Genomic DNA, 12626 nt, shown 5'->3' with positions numbered 1-12626 from the left:
AGGAGGAGGAAAAAAAGACACAGGTAAATTGAGAGAGAGGAGTCTGACTAAATGCTTGTGATGACCACTCAAATAATTTATCTATTCAGTAAAAAACAAGGGAAGGTTTATGGCACTTTGCTGCCTTTAAAGGAAATTGATAGACATTTTTCTCAATCTCAGATGTCTGTCCCTTCATTTAAGGATACTTGCTGAAATGTATGCAGGAGATAAATAAACCAGAACATAAAATGTTGTGAAATTTAGTTAACTAGAGTAAATTATATTGGGGAGGAAGAGGTCAGAAAGTTAAGTAGTATAACAAGTTGAAAACAGACTGCCGAAATCAGAGCGTGATTGAGGCTGGGAGAGGTCTCTGGTCCAAACCAAGTAGGATCACCTAGAGCAGGTTGCCCAAGATTATGTTAGTGGTTTTTGAATATCTCCAAGGATGGAGAATCCACAGTCTCTTTGAGCAACCTGTTACCAGTGCTGTGTCCCACTCGCAGTAAAAAATCTTTTTCTTAGATTCAGATGGAACCCCCTATGTTTCAGTTCATGCCTGTTGTCTCTGGTCCTGTCACACGCACAACTGAAGAGTCTGGCTCCATCATCTTTATACTCTTCCTTCAGATATTTATATACATTGATAAGATCCCCCCTCRGCTTTCTCTTCTGCAGAGTGAACAGTCTCAGCTCTTTTGGCCTTTCCTCATGTGAAATATGTGCCAGTCCCTTAAACATGCTAGTGGCCCTCTGCTGGACTCTGGTAGCTCCATCTCTCTCTTGTACTGGGGATCCTGGAACTGGACCTAGCATCCAGGTGTGGCCTCACCAGGACTGAGTAGAGGGCAATTATCACCTTCCTGGACCTGTTGGCAATGCTTTTCCTAATGCAGCCAAGGATGTTACTGTCTTCAGCCACAAGGGCATATTGCTGGCTCATGTAAAATACATACATGAAAATATATGCATATATTGCATGCGCACATTTTTACAAATAGCATCACTTTCTATAATACCCACACTTGAAGATGATGCCTTAAAGAACACTCCATTCTTTGAATAGATGCTGCTCTTGCGCCTAAACTGTATCATAGTCCATTTTTTTGCAAGGCACTGTATTGATCTAAAGAGCCAAAATGACTTTGGAATTTATATATTAGATTAAAAGAGAAACATTAATGATTCAAACAGGAAGTGTACTCCAGAAGAAGAAAGCAGATTTGCAAACTGTTTTTCAATGATAAAAATTCTTCTTAGTATGAATAGAATTTAATTATAAAGTACAGATAAAATTTCTCCTGGTCATGAGGGTAAAAGAAAATCTTAACTGTTTTTGGAGCAAAGGATAAATTACTGAAAGGAACACCATGAGAAAAAATAAAGCGTATTTAGCTCCTTAATAGACCTAGTGGATTCCTTAATTAGTGCAATAAATAGATTTTATACTTGCTTCTTTATTTGAAGTAGATTATTTGTGGAAAGTACTTGAATAATGGACTTACCCTAAGTATGAATCCTGAGTATGAGTAATGGAAAGGAACGGATACTAAACATAATCACAAAATATGATCTCATTTGGACTCATCTGCAGTCTTTAGAACAGTGATAGATCTATCTGTCTAAAATATATGTTCAAATAAATACCTGAAAATAAAGATTTCTGCACTTGCAGATATTGTTACATTTCAGTACCTCTCATGATTTTTCAAATAGCTGTGGATTGTAAGAACAGCAGATACCATGTTGAGGCATGTTCCCAGTGCTCTGTCCTACTCACAGTAAATTTTTTTTTTCTTAGATTCAGATTGAACTTAAGATCTGAATTTACACAAAACCCCATACTTTCCCTTTAAATGTTACATAATACAGCCAATTGGCAAAATCTGAAATTTACTTTGTGAAAGATCTTTCACTTTTCAAAAAGGTACTGAAATCTTAAGGGCTGAGGAAGTGCATGATTTGTGATTGCTAACATGCATGTGAGTGAAGGAAAGTTAAGAAAAAAGGTCATAAAAGCTACAGTAGTCCCTTAAACTGAAAAAGTTGTGAAAACTCCTTATAAGCTTAATTTCCATGGTCATATAATCCATATTAACCTAATTTCTGTACATTTTTAAATTGCAAGTAACCCTTCAAAATTTTCAGTGATATTTTCATTGCTATTCAACTGACATAAAAGTTGCTGTCAAAAGAAGAGGAAATCAAAGAAATATTTCTCCATTTGAAGCATCTAAATTAGAATCGGTTCATAGACTTTGCACTGCAAGGAAAAAAAAAGTAAATAAAAGAATCAAAAAAAAAAAAAAAAAAAAAAAAAAAAAAACACATTGTCTCAGACAGAGGAAATTTTCTATCCAGACAATGCCTATAGAAAGGTGAGAACTGAAACACCACGCTGGAAGAATGCTAGAGTAGCTTAAGCTTGCCCGTATTGCTCACTGGAAATGAGTTTACGCCTCCTCTTCCCCCAAAATTATGGCTGAGCATACTGAGCATATGCTGAGAAGTATTAGTGGGTATAGGCCAAAAGCACTCTAGGCTTTAATTTAACAAATTTAACAGTACCAATATTCAGGCTATGTGTTTTGCCACCATTGAATTTACTACTGACAGGTGCTACACAGGCAAGCGTGGTACTGTGGATGGTGCAGCCCATAGGAGAGGAGTTTTCTCTGTGGTGCTCCCCAGGAGTTAACGAGCCTTGGGTGCAGCACAGCCAGAGCCACCACACACTGTGAGGTTCCTGTAGCCTGAGGTACATCCTCCAAGGACTCCTTGATTGACCAGTTGAGACAAAGGAGATGTGACACTGCAGACCTACACCATAGACATCTCAGCCCTCTGGAGCCATTCCCCAGAGAATGACCTGAAAAGGTGCACGTTGTCACCAGCTGAACAGCGCTAGCTGTTCCTCATGGCCTGCACCTCAGCAGGCCTAGCATCAGGTCATCTGCTGAGGTGCCTGCTCTTATTGACTGGAGCCTTTTGTAGAGCTGTGGGCTGACATTGTTTTGACCAGGTATAAAAGAGTAATCTACTAGGTCTGATGGAGTCTGGAACACACAGTCAGCTGTCCTGCAGACTTGTTAGCAGGGATGCCTCTGATGTCAACAGCATAGTGAGGAAAAGCTGGAGAAAACTACTGGAAGGTGGCTTCTAAGGGGCAAGAGCAGTTGCTGTACTGTGCACTCGTTGTTTGAGTATCCAGGGAAAACAAGATGGGAAGGGTGGTCCTCAAGGAAAGGGCGAGAGCCGTCATTGTACCGGGCACCCATGGTTTAACTCTAGAGCTCTATTTATATATTTCAGTTCTGTTCTATTTTCAGGTTTAGTGTAGTTTTAATTTTGTTAAAACCTTTTATCTCTACTAAATTCTCACACTTGACAAATGGTGATCTTTTGATTTCAGTACAACTAACTCCAGAATCCAAAGGAATCCTGGTCTCCTCTCTAGTGGTGCATCACGACTAGAAAGGAAATGTCYCTGACTCCTAGCCCTACATACTAGACAGGGCAAGATGTCAGTAACCTTCAGGCTCTAGATATTGTCGTCTTCTTACAGCCCAGGACCCCAAAACTTCCTGTTTTCATGGTGTGCCACAGGGAGGCAATTTTACTGTGCACTGTCACGTGTTAGTAGTATTTACAACACAGTATTGGACAGAAGGAGGAGGAGGACTTTAGGACTTGCTGAGGTCCGCCTTTGATGGACAATTGTAAGACAAAAGAACGTGTCATTCTGTTTCTGTGACCTATTGTCTTGGCGTTAATCTTAGATACGTGTAATAACAATGGGAATATTGTTGGGAATATTTTTCAGAACAGATTATACAGTAGTTGCAACTAATAAATACAACCCTTGTGATAAGCCATTTAGTCTTAAGATTTTTAGACTAAGACTTAAGATTATAAGGTATCTTCAGACATATTGTGAACATTTTGTTTTTATATAGTTACTATATATTGAATGTATATTTACATATATATTATGTTTATGTAAAATAATCCTGCAAGAGATGATCTGAAGAGAAAGGGAAACAAAGTTTCATTAAAAGATTTCAGAGTTTATAGCTACAGTGGAAATACAAAATTATTATTACAATGCATTCATTCTTGCTGCAGAAGTTTTTAGAACATGATTAGGCTACTGCTGTAGGCTAGTACTGTAAATGTAAGCATCTCCCATAGCTGTTCTCTGACTCCTATTCATCTGGTTTGACTGAGGTTGACTTTGTATATTTTGTTATTGCATATGTCTTATGCTAATACATGAAACGCGAGATATCTGAGAGTCAGAAATGGACAGAATAAGGGGGTTTAACATTTTGACTACCGTATTGTTTCTGTAACAATTTCATGAACATACTTGTAAAATACACATTTGGGAGATATATTCCATTGAGGTAAAATTGTGCTTTCTCTTCTTTTGCTCATTCATGTATAATTTATACCTACATTCTAAGTAAAAATATAGGCCTTGGTTAAAAGTGCTTTTGAGTTTTCAAGTGAGTGAATATCCTTGAGATTTCAGCACTTTTATTAGCAAATTATTATATTCAAGGTCAAAATAACAGTTCATTAAAATAAAAAAAAAACTAAAAACACAGCCACTGTACAATGCAGATTTTTTTGAGAACCATTTAAAATGTTAATATCTTGGTTTCTAGTTAATTTTGCCTCCCTGTTTATTAAAAGATATAATAATTTCTTTATATTTACAAGTGCAAGCTTGGAAAAGCTTTTACTTTAACACTGAAATGTGCAACTAGTATTTATCTGTTTTTAGTGGAGTCTGATAGGAGGTTGGATCCRTAGTTCGGATTAAATTTGTTCAGTAGCTTAACTCAGGGAGTTTTCTTGAGAAATTTTTTGCCAATGTTGAGGGATACAGATGTGAGCAATAACAAATTTAATATAAGTACCTGATGTATGAACAAATGAAAATTATAATGAAAATATATTTGAATATCGTCATACTGTACTGCCCATGAAAAGCAGTATGGTATTCTGAAGATGRATGGGGAGCAGGGTGAAGAATGGTATTTATGGGAAAAGGAAAACTTATTTTGGAGAAGGTGCATTTTTGAAGTTCTCTCTTAACTTTATCATAAGATTTTTAGGGTTTTTGTATACAGTTTGTATTCTTCTGTGAAATGTTGAAAAACAACAGTTTTTCACGACATACTACTGAAAAGCCTACTTTCAGGACATACTACTGAAAAGCAATTAGTATTTGTTAATGATGCAGTGAAGTAGCTTTCCTAAATGTCTAAATGTCTAAAAATAGGTAATTTAGAACCTAATGCAATTCCTAGTTCCTGTGTGTAGGAGGGGTTCTTTGTTGCTTAAGGAAAAATGAATCAAATCCTACAAGCTTTGATAAATTACAGTATTTCCTGAAAATACTAATTTTCAGAGCTCAAAAAAAGAGGTACAATTGTATATAAAAGTGTTTGTTCCAGGTTTCATGTTTGAATCTGGTAATTCCCTACTGCCTACTATTACAAGATGTTTCAATTAATGCAGTGCTAAAGGTGTGATCCTTTCTTTACAGAAAAAATAACAGTTTATAGATTTAATTAACTTGATTCCCAAATGTTTCTACTAAATAAAGTCTGAGACTGTACAATCAAAATGGAATTTGTACATGTTTTGTGAATATTAGAAGAAAAGAAACTTGGACCAATACTTTTTTTTTTGGTTGAACATCAGTCTGTTTTAATTGAAGAATGAAGGTGGATTGGAAGACTTTAAAGTCTTAACTCACACCAGTCTGTCTGTATTACTTGCATTATAATTACTGCCCAATTATCTATCTATAAACTGCCTGATTTTGATTGAAACAATTTGTTTCATCTCTTTTCAGATATAAAGTGATCATTAGAACAATTTTATGAATGCTGTCACTCTTGTTTCCCACATTGTTTGCTCATAGCAATTAGGATCACTTCTCTGAGCGRAAGGTCTGACAATAGGGCTTCTCTTTTTTTTTCAAAATCAAATGGAATTGATATTTACRTAATCTGTTCGGAAGGCACAGATTTTTTTCTGTGTGAAGGTATATGTTTGCATATGCACATGGTAAATACTAAAAATGCGTTCTACACTTGTGCAGATCACAATATATGCTACAGCTAAGATACCAGATATCAGTCATCAGTCTGTGGAATGAACTTTTTACTACAGTATTGGCACTGTGGCAGCAATAGAAACTATAGTGGCTGTGTATAGCTACTATAGATGTAATTGTGTTTCATGAAGTGATTCTGTGAAAATATTGTTTACTTTCAGGTTTGTTCTTCAGCAAATCCTATAGCAAGGAGACAGGTACTTACAGTGTAGGTATTCTAATTCCAAATTCAAAGACAGATTTCGTAACTAGGAACCAGGACTGCTTCATATATTTTCCCATTGAATTCAGCGCAGTGGAAGTATGTTTTAAGGTGATGTTGGAAAGGACAAGTGTATATGAACATTTCAAGATATAGTATATGTCTCTTTCTTCCGTTCTGAAATAAATGAACCTTAAGAGAATCTACCTTAGATTCACCTAAACAGATTGCATGGCAATAATATGATGAAACCATCACAACGAGACAGGAAATTCAGCATGAAGACTCCAAGCAATCTCTGCCTTTGTACAAAACCATGAGCTAATATTGGTAACTGTGAGCGATAGCTGCCAGTAAGTTTTCTGCTGTGGCTTTTAAAAAAAACAAAATTAATCCCACTTTTCTTCCTATGAAATGTGCAATGAGGTATGTTTTCTCTAGGGAAGACCTTGTGGCTTATTTGGCAYAGTTAGTTCTTGAGTATCTCCAAACTAACTCTCTTGAATCTTAGTGGCAATTCCTTGGGTATAAAAGATGCAGCTTTGTGCTGAAAATAATGCTGCTACACAGACATAGAGGTTAAAAATCTTTCCAGATCAGCCCAAAATCTGCATATGCTACCACATTCTTTAAGGCTCAAAATTTGATTCTCCAGACCACTAGAATTATTGTGCAAATAGTACAGATGCACAGGTAGAGACGATGTATATTTTCATGTATATGAGTAGTAGTTAGAAATAGTATACCACCATTATTCCAGCTACACCACAGCAAATGATACAACACATTTTTGATGTCAGCACCAAAAAAAACTTCTTGAACTTGCTATGTCATAAACTTTTATCTACTTTCAGTATTCTGCATTCTTCTCAAGAAAAACATAGTTATTTACACTCCTTTCAGGATGATAGATACATGCTTTCCACATTCGTATACCTTCATTTTTGCAACATGCAACCTAATGTACAGAAGTTCCACATCAGTATTCCTTCTGACTATGTGTAGTAGTTAATCTGTCTTTTGGCAAAACTTGAAATTTCTAGAGCTGTTATTTTTTATTTTATTCTATTTTTTTATTATCCCACTGACCTTATGCATTATTAATAATTTGTAAATAAAAAAATAAGCCTCTCCCTGAAACTATATTGAGATTTATTTAGTCTCCAGTGTTCTAGATCTTTTATCATGTCAAGGAAACTCGGAGAATATTAATAGAGAATATTGTGTTTAAGTTGAATATGGTTATTGTGTTAAGAACTCTACCTGAAACCACCAATTTTCAAAATTCGTATTTGGAAAATACCTTTCAATTTCATAAAAGCAAATTCAGTGTCATACAAAATCTTACAACACAAAACACACCTGACTTTTGCCAGTTTCATTAATTGTGAGAGTATGTTTGCTGAAACTGAGAATGCGTGAAGTAGACTCGAGATGCAAAAGGCAGATTGTGAAGACAGATAAAGAGGAAAGAAAAATACAATGAAACCTGTTCCACAGGATCAGTACATTATTCCTCTGATGTCTAGCTGATGGAGAAAAATGTTCATGGAATGAAAATARATTGCAGAATCTTTCAGGACACAGTGCAGATTTGAAAGTACAGTTTCAAATATTGTTCTCAGAATTCTGAAGTATTTCATGTTTTTATTACTATTTCCCTCCAACTCCTAAACTTAAAATACGATGAAATACATTTTTTTTTTCAAAAAAAGAAAAGCTGTTTTGTTTGAAGCAGCTTTCCCTGATCCTTATGTGTCTGTTCTGTATGCTACCAGTTAAACTGTATGCTATATTTGAAAAAAACAAAAACTTCTGATTGCTTCTGTTACAGTGGATAATTAACCATACTCTTAGAAAAGTATCCACTCTGGCAAATCCTGTGTAACAAGCCATGAAACTGTGATGGAACAGGTAAGCTATAAATTTTTTAATTGAAAATTTTAGTTTTAGCAACAGACATGTAAATGCAAAATCGCCCCCATTGTAACAATTCATTCATTTGGATGAAAATGTAGCTCCTTAATTTCCTAAAATAAAGTCTGTGTGTGTGTGTATATATATATATATGTATATATACACCCACACACATATACATATGAAAAAATATGTATAAATATGAAAATATATATTTTTAATAATGCAAATACTTAAATTACACATTAATAATGTATATATAAATACTTAGTTCAAGGAGAGGATGGTATGTTTTAAATACGCTAACACTGGTAGAAACCTGAAGGAAGGATTGGGTTTTTTTAAAGGAATTCAGTGACTACTGAATTCAGTGATTATAATTTACCCTGTTACTTATGCAGAGTAATCCTCCTTGCTGATTCTTGAGCACTCTGACAATAAATAATAAAATATTTTAATGTTTTTTGAAACATATTAAAATGATCTCTGTCCTATAGGACATAGTAGAGAACTTAAGTTTTCACATTTGCAGGAGCACATGTTGATTGACATTTCCAACTGGATAATCTTGAATATAAGCCTATCAGCTGACAGATAGAAAGTGAATGCTATCAATATCTACATCTGTATATGTTGTTAATGTCAGATTTTTCATATTGTGTACTTCTTTGAGGGGAAAGCAATTTATATGGTATATAACATATTTCTTCCGGATATATTTCATTTTGCAAGGATAATTTCATCAAACTTCTCATTCTATCTAAATCATAGTTTTTGCACAATAAAATACTGACAAGAAGGAAAAGTCTAGTTTCTGACTGATCAGCTAATTAGGTGCTGGGTTTTTTCTTGTTTGTTTGTATGTTTGTTGGGACCATGGAATACTGCAGAAGAAAGTTTGTAACATGTCAAAAAGATGAAATCCTAAAGAGGATTGTATACATTATTTTGATGTCACATAAAACTTGTTACATAAATAAAAATAAAACTGCCACTAGGTTTAAGATTTTCAAAAGCATAGTTTGTGACCTTGAGCACTTATAGTATTAAAAACTTAAATAATGATCTAAGAGGAATTTAATTAAATCGATAATATTCAGTTGCATATTTTTATATTGTATATATTTGGTCAATAGCCTCTTAGTTTYTCATCTGATATTAATAACTATATTTAGACATCTTCAGTGAAATTATGATAGGCTTGGTGGAAGATAGGAAACGCTGGCATCTTTGGAGTATATGAGTTGAACATTACTACAGAGCTGATGTTTTCTTTTTTGATAGAGTGCATTTTCTTTTTTTTTCATTTTAAATAARTTTTCAGTATGTAGCATATCCCTCAAGCAATTCCAGAAAAAAGTTACTGGGACCAGACTCACACAGGTAAACAAGGACTTCTAAAGGAACGCTGTAACGTCAAGTATAATACATATCCTTAAGTTCAATATCTGATTTGATGACTGTCTTTGTTTTTATGTCTACTTTATACCAGCTTTCTGCAGAAGCTACTGCTCTAGTTTCTGTTATAAGATCTAGAATAGGGAGGAAATGTATCATACATGTAATTTGTGTTATTACTTCTAGTGATTTTATTGCCTCATCTTTATAAACTAATAGTCTGCTTTTTGCTGGAAGTGCATAATTTTGACTGTTGACAAATGTCAACATGGTGGTGGAGGAAAAAAAAAACTGAACAAACTTTCTGACTTGTAGCCTTCCCTTACTCCAGTACCAACTAGCCAAACAGTGTCAAACTGGAGAATGTTTTTCTCAGCTGTATTTAATGCTAGGGTTTTTTCTCTCTTCTGTTTTATTTAGCTTTGTCTGTAAGGAAATATTAAGATTAGCACTGTAATAGTTCTGAGCAGCCCTTAGCCCTGGGAACATCACTGTTAAGTCTGTTCTTGTATTATCTCCAATTCGCTTCTGCAGATTTAAGGATGAAATTCAAGTATGCCCTATCTTTGGATGCTTAACTGGAAAGATGATTTGAGATTCTTTTAGTAGTTACAAGAGATTAATTCCACATAAAGTAAACTTTCTTGTTCTTCATATACTATTTTTCACCTCCATCTAATYTCATAGAACCACAGTAGGAAGTGCAGAAGATAGTTTCCTCTGATCAAGATATGATTAAGATGTCTTTCATTCCTTAAAATTCCTTTCTTCTATATAAGAAAATGCTGTTAACAATTAAAAGAGCATTTATTCTTCTAGTATTATAAATCAGAAAAATGCTTATCAGAGGTATATTTACTTTATGGTAACATGAAGTAAGTATGTTGCTTGCACTTTCTGTGTCTGTTAATATCTGGAAACTGCAGGATAAGACAAGGAAAGCATATGAGCCTACGATAATTTAAAAATTATGCTTACCCTCAGATAGCTTCTGTATACATTTTGTTTGAAAAATCAGTGRCACTTTGTTAAAGTGTATACTGTTCACATTTATGGGCTACAGGATGGTCATGACACCCTGACATATTTTTAAGATTTACTTTTCCATTCCCTCCCCCATTTTTTTTCTTGTTTCACAGGAGCATACCAATTGTAGGCACAGCCGTGGTCCAACCTGTTAGAAGCCAACTTCTAGAACATTTTCTTCCAATCAGCTGCCTTTTTTAGTGAAAGGAGATTCTGTAGGCAAATACAACAAAATATCCTCCCATACTCCTAAAAGTACACCTAGATGCCATGTCTGGAGGCTATTTATTAAAACACTGAAAACTTTGATTGGATAGAGAGAGTTTCCGTGATAGATTCATATGGCTATTTAAGAATCCTTGTCTTGATGCATTCAGAATGTTTACGTTATGACTCTGGAAGCATAAAGTTCACAAGGTGGCTGCTCTGATTTGTCTGCTAATGACAGTATTTATTTTTCAAAGGAAAATATATCCCAGAAGATGACCAAAAAATTTTGCAAAGTGATTTTGCTTGCCATTGTAGATTATTCAGGCGCTCTGAAAAAGATGTCATCTCTGTTTCCTCCTTGGATGCTTCTGTTTCCTTCTGGTTACATCTTGAATTGGAAAGGTCAATGGAACTCTGTTGCTGGTGAACTCTCACCGTAGCTATYTGGAGCCTTCCTTGGAAGGCATTCACTGTGGATCCTTGTTGTACTGGATGCACTCCGAGTTGAAAAAGGAGGAGATGTTTTTCAGAAAAAAAAAAAAATATACTGTGTTTCCTTTTTAGGGGAATGCCTCTAATCTCAGTGAATGCATCAATTTATGAATCAACAACTGGTATGTTCCTGTGAAACAAGAAAAAAAACGGAGAGGAATGGAAAAGTAAATCTAAAAATATTTCAGGGTGTCATGACCGTCCTGTAGTCCATAAATGTGAACAGTATACACTTTAACAAAAAGCATTTCTAACTGTATGACAAACTGTTAAACTTGAAACTTGATGCAGTGTGACTCAGAGATCTAAGAGCAAGGATCTGTATGGTTCCTCAAATGGTAAAAGCACCAACTGAGATTCTATAGGATGCGTGTTCTATTTCTCAGTTATTTCTTTTTAGTGTTCCTAAGACATGTGTAGTGCTTGTAGTGACCATCAAGAACTGAGAAAAAGTATGTATAAATAATGAATTACATCCCATAGAAATCTTGGAATTAAGCGATGGTAAAATGTTATTACAGTACAATAGAGTTGATTTTGATACTTGAAATAACATATCTTCTAAATTTGGCCCTCTGCTTTTGAAGAGTGATTTTATGGAAAGTAAGCATCTGTTCTAACTTAGCTTCTAAGATTAGAAAAACAAAACAAAACACCATTCTACAATAATTGAGCAGATGGAGAGAACAAAATTTGAAATCACAATACAGTAATTGATTAGAATTGTAATGATGTTAATTTCAATTAAAAGGACAGTGACAAGACAAATGTTCATTTGAAATCAATATGATGGTAATGAGGGGTCTATATCTTGCCATCATTACTGATTTATTTCTACAAGCAGTGACTTTTCAAACTGAGCTTACCTGCCAAGAGCACTTCTCAAAATAAATGATGATGAAGATGGATAATTAAAACAATGTTGGAGGAGAATAACAGTAAATCACAGGTATGGCACCACTGAAGAAAACAAAATACCTGTTCTCACTGTGGCTGTGACTCACAACTATGCAAAAAAGATATTTCAATGATAAACTTAAAAAAATAGTGAAAATGAAAAGTAAAATTAAATGGTTGCAGTACAAGATAATTATAAAATTGAATTGATTTAAATATTTGAAAAATGTGAGAAGGAAAAAATACTGTCTAAAAATACTCAAAGGATGTCTGTGCTACTAAAGATATCAATGTTTTTATGATACATAGACAGCTAGGGAAGAAAGATTCCTTGGCATACATTTTATTGTAAAAAACTAGTAACTAATA

This window comes from Rhea americana, unplaced genomic scaffold (assembly GCF_003343005.1).
Source record: "Rhea americana isolate MKP2758 unplaced genomic scaffold, rheAme1 scaffold_8, whole genome shotgun sequence".
NCBI lineage: Eukaryota > Metazoa > Chordata > Aves > Rheiformes > Rheidae > Rhea > Rhea americana.
Note: the sequence above shows the minus strand (reverse complement) of the source record.